At 38.2% G+C, this 10,116-nt stretch overlaps 1 long non-coding RNA gene across 2 annotated transcripts; it reads right to left on the reverse strand.

The window, feature by feature from the left end:
- Positions 1–240: 240 nt before the first annotated feature.
- Positions 241–2,060, reverse strand: LOC127565038 (uncharacterized). Of its 2 annotated transcripts, none has more exons than XR_007954434.1 (2): positions 1,951–2,060; positions 241–369 (listed from the first exon to the last, which is right to left on the reverse strand). It is a non-coding gene; the product is annotated as an uncharacterized LOC127565038 (long non-coding RNA). The 2 variants fall into 2 exon arrangements; XR_007954435.1 differs by lacking the exon at positions 1,951–2,060 and adding an exon at positions 492–1,194.
- Between the last annotated feature and the right edge of the window lie 8,056 nt (positions 2,061–10,116).

Consider the following 10,116-nt stretch of genomic DNA (forward strand, 5'->3'; position numbering starts at 1 on the left):
ATCTGTATCTCTCGCTGTGCTTGTGACAGTTTGAAGTTCGTTTCAATGAAATGCAACGCGCTGCTGCCTTAGTTTAAGTTTCTCGGTCAGACGACACTGGGACACACTCGCACACACACACACACACACACTACGCACACGCACACACACAGGTGAACCAATACACGCGCAATGCTAATAAGCTCTGTGTGTGTGTGTTTGACTGAATTTTCTTATGATTTTGATTAAATCCAATTGAAATCTGTGATCATAAACGGCGCACAGTAAATTTTGTTGTTGCTTTTGCTTTGCTTCTTTTTGTTATTGTTTTTTTTTCTTCTGTGTTTGTGTTTTGTCACACTTGGAATATATTATTCACATTGCCACAGGCTAAAAATAAACTCTAGATTTACATTATTTATTACACAATAACTTAATTTTTTTTTGTAATTTCTGATTTGAATTTGTTAAGTAATTTTCACTATTTCACTAGAAATTTCACTATGGAATACTATATAATCGATTTAGCTGTAGTTGCAAATTGCACCGAGTCGAGTTTTCATCAAGGATTCTAGATTTTCGAGCGCCGCGTGATTTTCCAACTTTCACAGTCGCCGTTCGCACAGAGACTGAAAATCGGATCTCTTGATAAGCTTAAGCTCTGCGGCCAAAGATTTTTGTGCCTTCTCTATACTCTATACTCTATGCAGTATTCTAAGTATATCTTTTGCAATCTCCACAGATCTCACTCACACTTGCGCACTTCCATTTCCATTTTCATTTCCACACAGGCCCCAGCCCACCTCCTAGTCTGATTGTCATTCAAAGAGCGACGCGTTGCTCACTTCCAAACCAAACAAGACAACAAAATGATCGTCATCATCATCATCATCAGTGTTATGATCATTATATTGCGGGTATTCTAAGTTTTAAATTGGACCACTGAACAATATTAGTGACAGCTCTTGAGATACCGAGTATCATCTCTCTCTCTCTCTGATGTTGCTGCTTTTGCTTTTGCTGTTGCGGCTGCTGACAGCTGAGATCCCCAGAGATAATGTCTGTTAGTCCGTCATTTTTTCGTGAATGAAGATAACCCGAGCAGCTACAATGTCACTCTGAGTGATAAGTGATAGGCTCTGTCTGGCAGCTGAGAGATACTTGTTCTCCTCCAACTCGTTCTCTTCGTTGTGTGGATAGGCCAAGGTTCAGTGAAAGGTGTGACCAAAGCAGCGCCTACTTTACATTTTCATTTCAATCACATTTAGATTGACATTAAAAATAAAGAAGAAATGCGTACTGACAAAATATTAAATAATAATAATAATAATAATTAAATAATAAATAGTCTTAGCTTAGATCATTTTTTTACACGAAATTTATTTTAAGAGAAGTAAAGTATATGAGTTTTTTTTTTAGAAGAGTCATTTAAAAACGAATTTATGAATCAGTTATAAATCTAAACAAATTCAATTATATTTTAAAAATTCCTGTTTGACTCTATGACTCGTAGACCACATTCCTGTTTGACTCGTAGACCACATTTAAAATTGCCAAACGCATCTACGCAAAAAATTGCATCAGTCAATTTCACCCAACAACATTGTGAATTGCTGACAATCTACATTGAAGTCAGAAACCATTTCCAACTTGATTTTGGACCTTTTGAAAATCGAATAATTGTCATTTGATTAGTCAATGAAATATCAAAGTATGAAAAACTTTTTGTTCCTTAAACAGAGTTCCCAATCTTTGCATTTAATAATATTTGATACCAACTAGTTAAGTTTAGTATAAATATTGTCACTACAAAAACAAACTTGAGCCTTATTCGCAAACAACTCATAATCGAAAAAGACACAGAAAATCACGAGCCTAGTCGTCGTCAACAAAAATAATACCTAACTACATAATAAATAAGAGCTCAGTCCGCATTTAGTTTAAAGTCAACTTAAGATATTGTTGATTTACTTAAGATTTAGCTTTTGATTTAATTGCGTTGATTGTCTCATAGTATTAGTTAAGCAAGTGAATCACTTAGTTCCGGCCACTTTGTTGTTGTTTTTTGTTTTAGTCTATGTGAATAGTCTCATTTAAGCCACGTCAGCCGTATTCGAAGCAACTTTCAACGAGTTGTTTTTGTTGCTGCTGCTGCTGCACATGCGTTTGGAGACCGAAAAGAATTGCACACAATAATCTGAGCTGAGGCAAAAAAGTTTTAGGCATTTCGTTTTGTTTCGCGAACAGAGATCAATATTTTTCACTGCGAACGGTGGGAAATTGGAAAATCAACTGAGCCAGACAGGTTGCAAATTGTGTCGACATGTGGACGACGTGGCAAAATCACATGGATAACAGAACATTACAATCGACTGATAAGCAAATGACGATCGATTGATTCGTGTGTGTGAATCGAGGTCCAACTAATCCATCTGTGTGATATGCGGCCTGGCAACATATTCAATCGAAATTCTTGCATAGATATCGAGTGATAACTTTGAAGAAGCCGCAGGCACAGAGGTTAATGGCGTCGAGCAGGTTCAAGTAACCTGAAGCTAAAGCTAAAGTGTATTTTTAGCGGCCATTATAAAATATAGAACAGTCGTATACTTTATGAACACACTCGTAATGAGATATACGAGCAACAGGCAGGCAGGCAAACACATTGTAAAGATGCAAACGTAAGCAACTTTCAGCGCATCGCATCGCAGCGCAAACTGTCTGTTTATCACGATAAATTTCCTTATCATTAACTGATTAAACGAGCTACCAGCCAACAAACAGCAGACGGCAGCCAGCAGCAGAATAAGCTGCATAAAGCAGCGATTGCCGTTGTCGTTGATGAAAGAGAAGGGGAAGGGAAGGAAATTTAAAAAGTGTTACGCAAAAATCGTTGGGAAATGGCAAACAGACTTTGTTCGCCAACTTAACGAACTAGTGATTTATGTTCCTGTAGCTCGAAGTATGCCAGCACAAGTATCCAGTATCTATAGATTGTTTGTTGATGCGATTCAAACTTACAGATGCAAGTTACAGACACAAATATATTGATGCAATGAAAGCAGTGCACTACTTGCTGTGCTCGCAAATAATTCACACTGCTTGTGTGGTTGTACTGCTTACCTGCACAAACAAGCATTTTGTTTTTACACATGGTTCCGACAGATGGCGGTTAAGACCAGTCAAATCGCATGTTTTTGCAACCATATTAATTCTAAGGGTTCGATTGCAAAGAGCTTAAACAAGCTTAATACATTGAAATATATATATTAATTGCCTTTTATCAACATAAGCCATATTTTTCTTACTGAGCCACAAAAAAGTACGTTAAAAGCGCCATCTATCGTTCATGACTTGAATGCAAGGAACGCAAATCAGTTTTATAGCCGACAGCTTTTGTAATGGATCATTGCATGCCAGAAAAACATTTATTTACCATATACAACAATTTTAAATTAATTTAAGGTTACAAAATCATTTTATTCTTTTAAATTGATTTTATAAATTGCAAACTTTGTAGGTAACTATTCCACAGACAATTAACTATTTGAATAATATAAATAGCGCTCTCATTTATTATTTGGTAGGGACACACTGTTTTAAGCTGCTAAAAATACTGAAAAACACTAAAGCGGTTGCTACGATATTTTTGAATTATTTTCACAAGGTCATACTGGGTTTGAGTTTGCATTTGTTGTTGTTTTGACGCCGAAGCACGTACAACGTCGTCGGGTTACGGTTGTTATAGAAATTTATTTAATTATACAAATAGTAGTGAAGTGTGTGCAAAGGCGACAAAAAGCGCAAGATAAGAGTGCCTATTAGGTATTATCTAAGCGCAGCAAGAAACCCAGATTAGATAAAAAGGAAAACAACGTCCTCAAATTAGCAAAATAAAATTTGCAACTGAAACCGCCGCCGCGTGAAAAAAGAAGAAATAAAATAAAAAGCAAAGAGCAGAAGCAGAGAAGAAGAGTTCAGTGCCAGGCGTCCGCATCGTTTGTTTGTCTCTCAATTTGTCTGCGCGTCGCGTTTCGTCTTTTGCATGTGTATTAGTTTTTGATTGCATGTGTGTCTGTGTGTACGATTGCACCTGTGTGTCTGCCTTGCAAAACTTCCCATAATTGCATATCCCAGACAAGTCCAGCAGCAACAACAACAACAGCAGCAAATTCTCTGACCGCCGTCGCCGCGTGTGCTTGTGTTTGTGTGTGTGTAAAGAAAATGTCATTGTCAGTGTCGACGCTAACGCTGACGTCGCTGTTGAAGTAAGTTTGCAAAGATAAAAGCAGAGAACGAGCGTCGCGTCGCATCGCGCGCCACCTTCAAGCGACAGCAATAAAAAGTGAATCAAAACGTCGACGACGACGCCGCCAAAGCAGCCAAAGCAGTGTGTGCACATGCATATTTGTGTAAATGTGAGTGTAGAAAAGTTAAAGCGAAAGCGAGATAGAGAGAGCTGAGAGTGCAAAGCGCATTCCTGCAGTCGACGTCGTTAACAGCAGCAGCAGAAGCAGCAGCAACTATAACTACAACAACAACAACAGTTACCATTCAACTTGAACGTCCAGCGCGAAAGAATCGCGTTCAAATTCCTGTTTCTTGTTTCACTTCAACAAGATAAAGAGAGAGAAAAGAGAGGTGAGTTGAGCACTCGTATTTCTGACACACTTTTTCAATCAATGGGATCCCATCTCTTTTCTTTTTGGGTTTTGGTTTTTGGGGGTGACATTCCGTTGGAGGTTAAAGCTAGAGCCTTGATATTGTATGTGCTGAAATTTGTGGAGACCACAAGGGCGACGAGTACAGCATCCAATTGGGGGTGGTTTTTGTTGTTGCGCGCTCAGCTGTTATAGCAACGCACCCCGCACACAGATAAGCACACACACACGCACACACAGAAAGAGACGCAGACACGCGCTAGCGTAGATAAATCTGCTTAGAGCTTTGAAGGCCATTCGAGGCAACAACAAAACACAGTTTGTTAATGAGTTTGGCTTTTAATTGTGCAAACTATAAACAATCTGTCTGTTTTAATCAATATTTCTCATTTGCAACCTAAAATTGCTCAATGAACTTGACCCACGTGGGAGATGGAGACTCAGACTCCGACTCAGACTCCGATATGGAAATTATAGAGTTAGAGATTCATTCACAATCGACGCCCGACTGATCTAAATAAGTGGCATGCGTTTTTGTGGCAGTTGCACAACAAATCTTCACACAACTCGTACCCCATAATCACACACATTGTGTGTGCGCACAATTCACACAGCTTGGAGACTACTAACTAACTATCTTCACTCTATTCACTCATTAATCACAATGACTAAATAGTGTGTGTGTGTTTTTTTTATATTGTGTCTTTCTTTGCTTACTAAGCCGACATTGTCGGGTCGCTTTAAGCCCATTACCCAAGGGTTATAAATAGACGGCTGGGAAAAAGATCTAAGCACATGAGCCGAAATTTTTACTGGCTGTAACTTTAAAGCTAACTGACGAATGGATCATACTCTACTTGCTTACTCCCAGTGTAGATATTATCTGGTAAACAAATGATATAACATGCATACGCAAATAACTACCTAATAAATAATACATAATACATAAGAATACATAAATTCATATTATATTTATTTATATTAGTCTTCTAAAGGCGCTCTATAAAGAGCCATAATTCAGCTACACAATCATTTATAACTTCCAATAGGAATGTGCAAGTTCAACTAATGCACATATTATAGTTCGTATATCCAGAATTATGTTATTTTAATTAAGAGCAAATGAGCAAAAATTATTTATTAATCGGATTTTATTTATTTTGCCTTTATATATCCACAATAAAATTAACCTATATAAGGCTAATGATTAGCTATAAAATCATAAAATGTTTTCAATTGGAATTGGCAAATTCCTTTGCTTATTGGATTGTTTACTTGCTCAATTTCCAGCCACAAACATATACAAAATACTCATAAACAATTCAATTTTGGCAACGTATAGAAATCATAACATTCTGAATATATCTTCATAAGCAGAGTATCTATCAAATGCGATCAAATAACTCGAGCAAGGAGAGCAGAGAGAGTGAAGAGAGGAGAGCGTCGTCTTCCACTCGTGACAGGTGGATTCTTTTCGTTTAATTTCTCTCTTCTATTCTTTTGGCCGTTTTGCGTCTTATTTTATTTAACTTTACCACTGCTTGTGCTCTTCCTCTTCTTCTGATTCTTTGTCGTCATGTTCTTCTAGCTCTTTGACTGTGCACAGATTTATTCTTATGCTTGTTTGTTTTGTTTATTTACTTTGCTTTTTGGCCTGTCTTTGGCTACCTGAGTCATCATTTTGTCTTCGTCTTCATCTTGGTCTTCTTCGCCTTCCTATTTGCTTGATTCGCTTGTTGCGCTTACCTGCGGCAGGTGTAGTACTTAGTATCCAGTGTGCCACTTCTTTGCTAACACTGCTCAACAAGAGAATTCTTTGTGGGTGCAGATGGTGAGGCGAAGTATAAAAAGCTTCTGATTTCAATATTGTCTGATAATTGTCTCAAATGTAGACTCGAAATTGTATTAAATTTACTAAAACATTTCCAGAAAATTCTAAATTGAAATGATTTAAATAGAAATATCTTAAATGTGATACAATATTTCAAAGAAATGTCTTTAATAATTAAAACTATTGAATAGGCAGTAATTTCATTCCACTCAATCGCAATATTAAAATTATCTAAACAACTTATTTTATTATATTCATGTTTTAAGTCTGCTATAAATATATTGATTAAAAATAAAACAGTTAAAGCCATTCATTACATGGAGAGATAATTAAACATATTTACAACTTTACTTCAGTATAATTATTCTCTATAAAAATATGATTTTTACCGTTATAACAATGATTTCATCCCATATCTTGTTCTGTAGTGTAATTCAATTGGCGTCCCTCAAAAAAAGTCAAAGTCTAATCGGGGAGGTTGTGCAGAGAGCAGACACATGTGAATTTGCTATGCCAAGCGGGTATCCCGCTTGTCGTGCACCTCAAGATATGCAAATGGCAATGCCAATATCTTTTGGCAAGAGATTTCTTACTTTTTATCAAGATTTCTTAGATTCGCGCAGGAAACACACACACACATACATATTTAATGCCAGAGGGGCAGGTCTATGGTGTTTGCTGACTGTCGGCTGTCTGGGTGCATTTTTGCTGATTGACGCATTATTTCCGTTGGTCGTTGGTCGATGGCTGCTGGCGCATTCTTTCATCTAAACGTGGCTCTTTAAGCTCTCGGCTGCATCTCTAAGCGGGGCCTATTAAATTTTATGCCGCCTTAATTGCATTCTGCCGCCTATTAGTTACACGATCTTTCCAACTAGCAACTGGCAATGTTAATGCCCTAATGACTTGTGGTTATTATGAAAGCGCAGCAAATGCAATATAGTAAGAGACCAGACCTATCGATAAGTACTGCGAGAAATTGCTGGAGATCGGAAGAGGAAAAGTTGTGTGCCAAGTGAAATTGATGGGAAGGAACTTGCTCTAAAATAATGTCTGAGGTATAAGACTTTACTCTGGAAAGAATAATGGACAGTTTCACTTTAGTATTTGCAGCTTATATAATGTGTTATTATACCCCGACTTGCAATCAACGGAAGTAGACTTTCAAGATGTTGCCAACCCGTAAAAAAGCACATGTTATGTTAGTGGAGAATGTTTACAGGATGCACCAACTTCGCTTTCGTCTCCAGGGAACTGTCTCTGTCTCTCTTCGTTTTGGTGATTTGCAGCGTGTTTCTGTTTCTGTTGCTGCCACTGCTGCATTTCCATTAAGATGCGCCACAACAGCGATGCGGCAGTGTGTAATGTGTTGCCTGCCTGCCTGACTGCAACAAGGTGCAACATTCTTAAAAGCTAACATTCTCCATTACTCAGTTCTCTCTCGCTCTTTCTCTGAATGTGGCCATCTCTTTCTCGGCATGTTTTACCTTCTCTGTCCTTGACTGCCAACTGCCAACTTCCAACTGCTGTGCTCTGTTCTTTGTCTCATGTTATTTTCTTATTTACGTCTGCTTGCGTCTTACCTTTAGCTGCTGTTCGTTGTTGCTGCTGCTTCTTATCTTATAGAGTACTTGGAGCGCTTTATTGAAGCGAGGGTAGCCACAATAGTTCCTTGCTTTTACCCACATATATTGTGCACTTTACAATATTTCATAGAAGTCCGACTACAACAAATAGTTGCCATTGAAATGAACTAAACAAATTTGGGTTATTTTCAGCTTTGTATTCTTTCCTGTATTCGCTAAATATCGCCTCTTTATTAGCTGATCATTCTGATAACTATTTTCAATAAACATTTATTTAAAGTCTTCACTTCTTCTAGCCCAAATCAGTTGACAGCCCCTTTGTTGTGTTGTTTGCACTGTGTGCACTTTTATTGATACATATCATGTAACTAACTTTGCGATTCCTCAAGCTGCTCTCAGATAGTCCAAACTCACACACACACACACTCTGGCACGCACACACATAAAAGGGGAAACCATTTGTGGAATGCTGCTCCTCAGTGCAGACGCACATAAACATAAACATACATGTATGCACTTACATTATGCTGGGCAAGGTAAATGGCAAACTAGACTCGATAAGACATGTCTGCTGCTCACTCGTAAAACCACCAAACAGCACTCTAACATCTCCCTCTCTCTGTCTCTCTCTCTCTCTCTCTCTCTGTCCCTCTCTGGAGTGTGTAAATAAATAAACAATAGGAACTGCAATACACCCACTTTGGAGAGTCACTTCAGGGCCTGGGTTGAAGTCTGATCTCGTCTGGTTATCCATTCGTCTTGACTCTGGGATCTCTGCTCCTGTTCACAGCTTTCTTTTCATATTTTCACGCTTTGAGGTCGTTTCTAATGAGCTGCAGCAAGAGTACATATAGTATACTATATAAGGCCGTATATTAATTGGAGGAATTGGAATTGGGATTTTGCATTGTTGCCGCTTCTGTGGCTGCCACTTATTTGGCCAATTTATGTGGGAGTACAAAATGCTATTACTCTTACGGTAACGGCTATTTTTCATTTTACAATGAAAACTAGATGAACGGGGGAGGGAGGGGAAGTGCTTGTAATTAAGTGCAAAATAAATGCTACAGCTACTCATTATACTTGTGGAATACATAGCTATGAATATCTCTTTTTAAATTCAATTTGTAGTCAGCATGCAGAGGCATAAAAAAACACAGCGAGGTTTCTGCACAAATATTTACTAGAGAAGGAAAAAAGTTAATAGCCTGACAAGTTTATTGCATTTCTCTGCTGTGTTAGTTGAATCAATATTTTTGTTAGTCTTGTGCCACAAACAAACCAAAAAAAAATGATGAGCAGCATAACTTTAGATTTCCTCGGGCCGATTAGTTTGCTAAACTAAACCAACAATCTGAAACTCATCTCTTCTAGATTAAGCTGTAAGTCTTGAAGTGCTATTTACTTTGCTAACGAACTAAGCCCAACTCAATTAAGCACTGGCTTATGTCAGTCAGTTGCTCTTGTTGTAGAGTATTTTAGATACAATTACTTTCGACCTCATCTACACGACACAACAACTGTTTGTAGGAAGTTGAGAGCTTGATGATTTGCCAAATGTGTTGTAGGCCGTGCATAAAAAATTGTTGCGCGCTATGTCATAAGCCATTATAAGGCAAAGCGGCATTGTGATTTGGACTGCATCGGAAATTGACCAGGCAAGGCAAGACAAGACAAGACAAGAGAGGGCGAGGCGAGGCAAGGCTGTTTGCCAAGATTTGAAGCTCTGACTGTGACTTGTGGCTGCTGCAATCAGTCGCACAGCACTTGAGAGGAAATAGACTTGCAACTGCGGCAAACTGTGAACATTGTTTAAGGCCATGGCAACAACAACTTTGGATCTTTGCTTTACAACATTTTTGACAAATTTGTCTGCTCGCTCAATAAATACTTTATGCAGCATACGAATGTGATGTCTGTCTGTCTGGCTGCTGTCGGGTCTTTTTATGCATCCTTATGCAGGATGTGTCGGAGAGCCTTCAACTGTGTTTTGTGGAGTGCACATTCCACTGTTTTTTCTCGATGCTGCAAACTTTTTGCTCTTATTAGCTTTTTTATT

Source organism: Drosophila albomicans, chromosome 2L (genome assembly GCF_009650485.2).
Source record: "Drosophila albomicans strain 15112-1751.03 chromosome 2L, ASM965048v2, whole genome shotgun sequence".
Taxonomy (NCBI): Eukaryota; Metazoa; Arthropoda; class Insecta; order Diptera; family Drosophilidae; genus Drosophila; species Drosophila albomicans.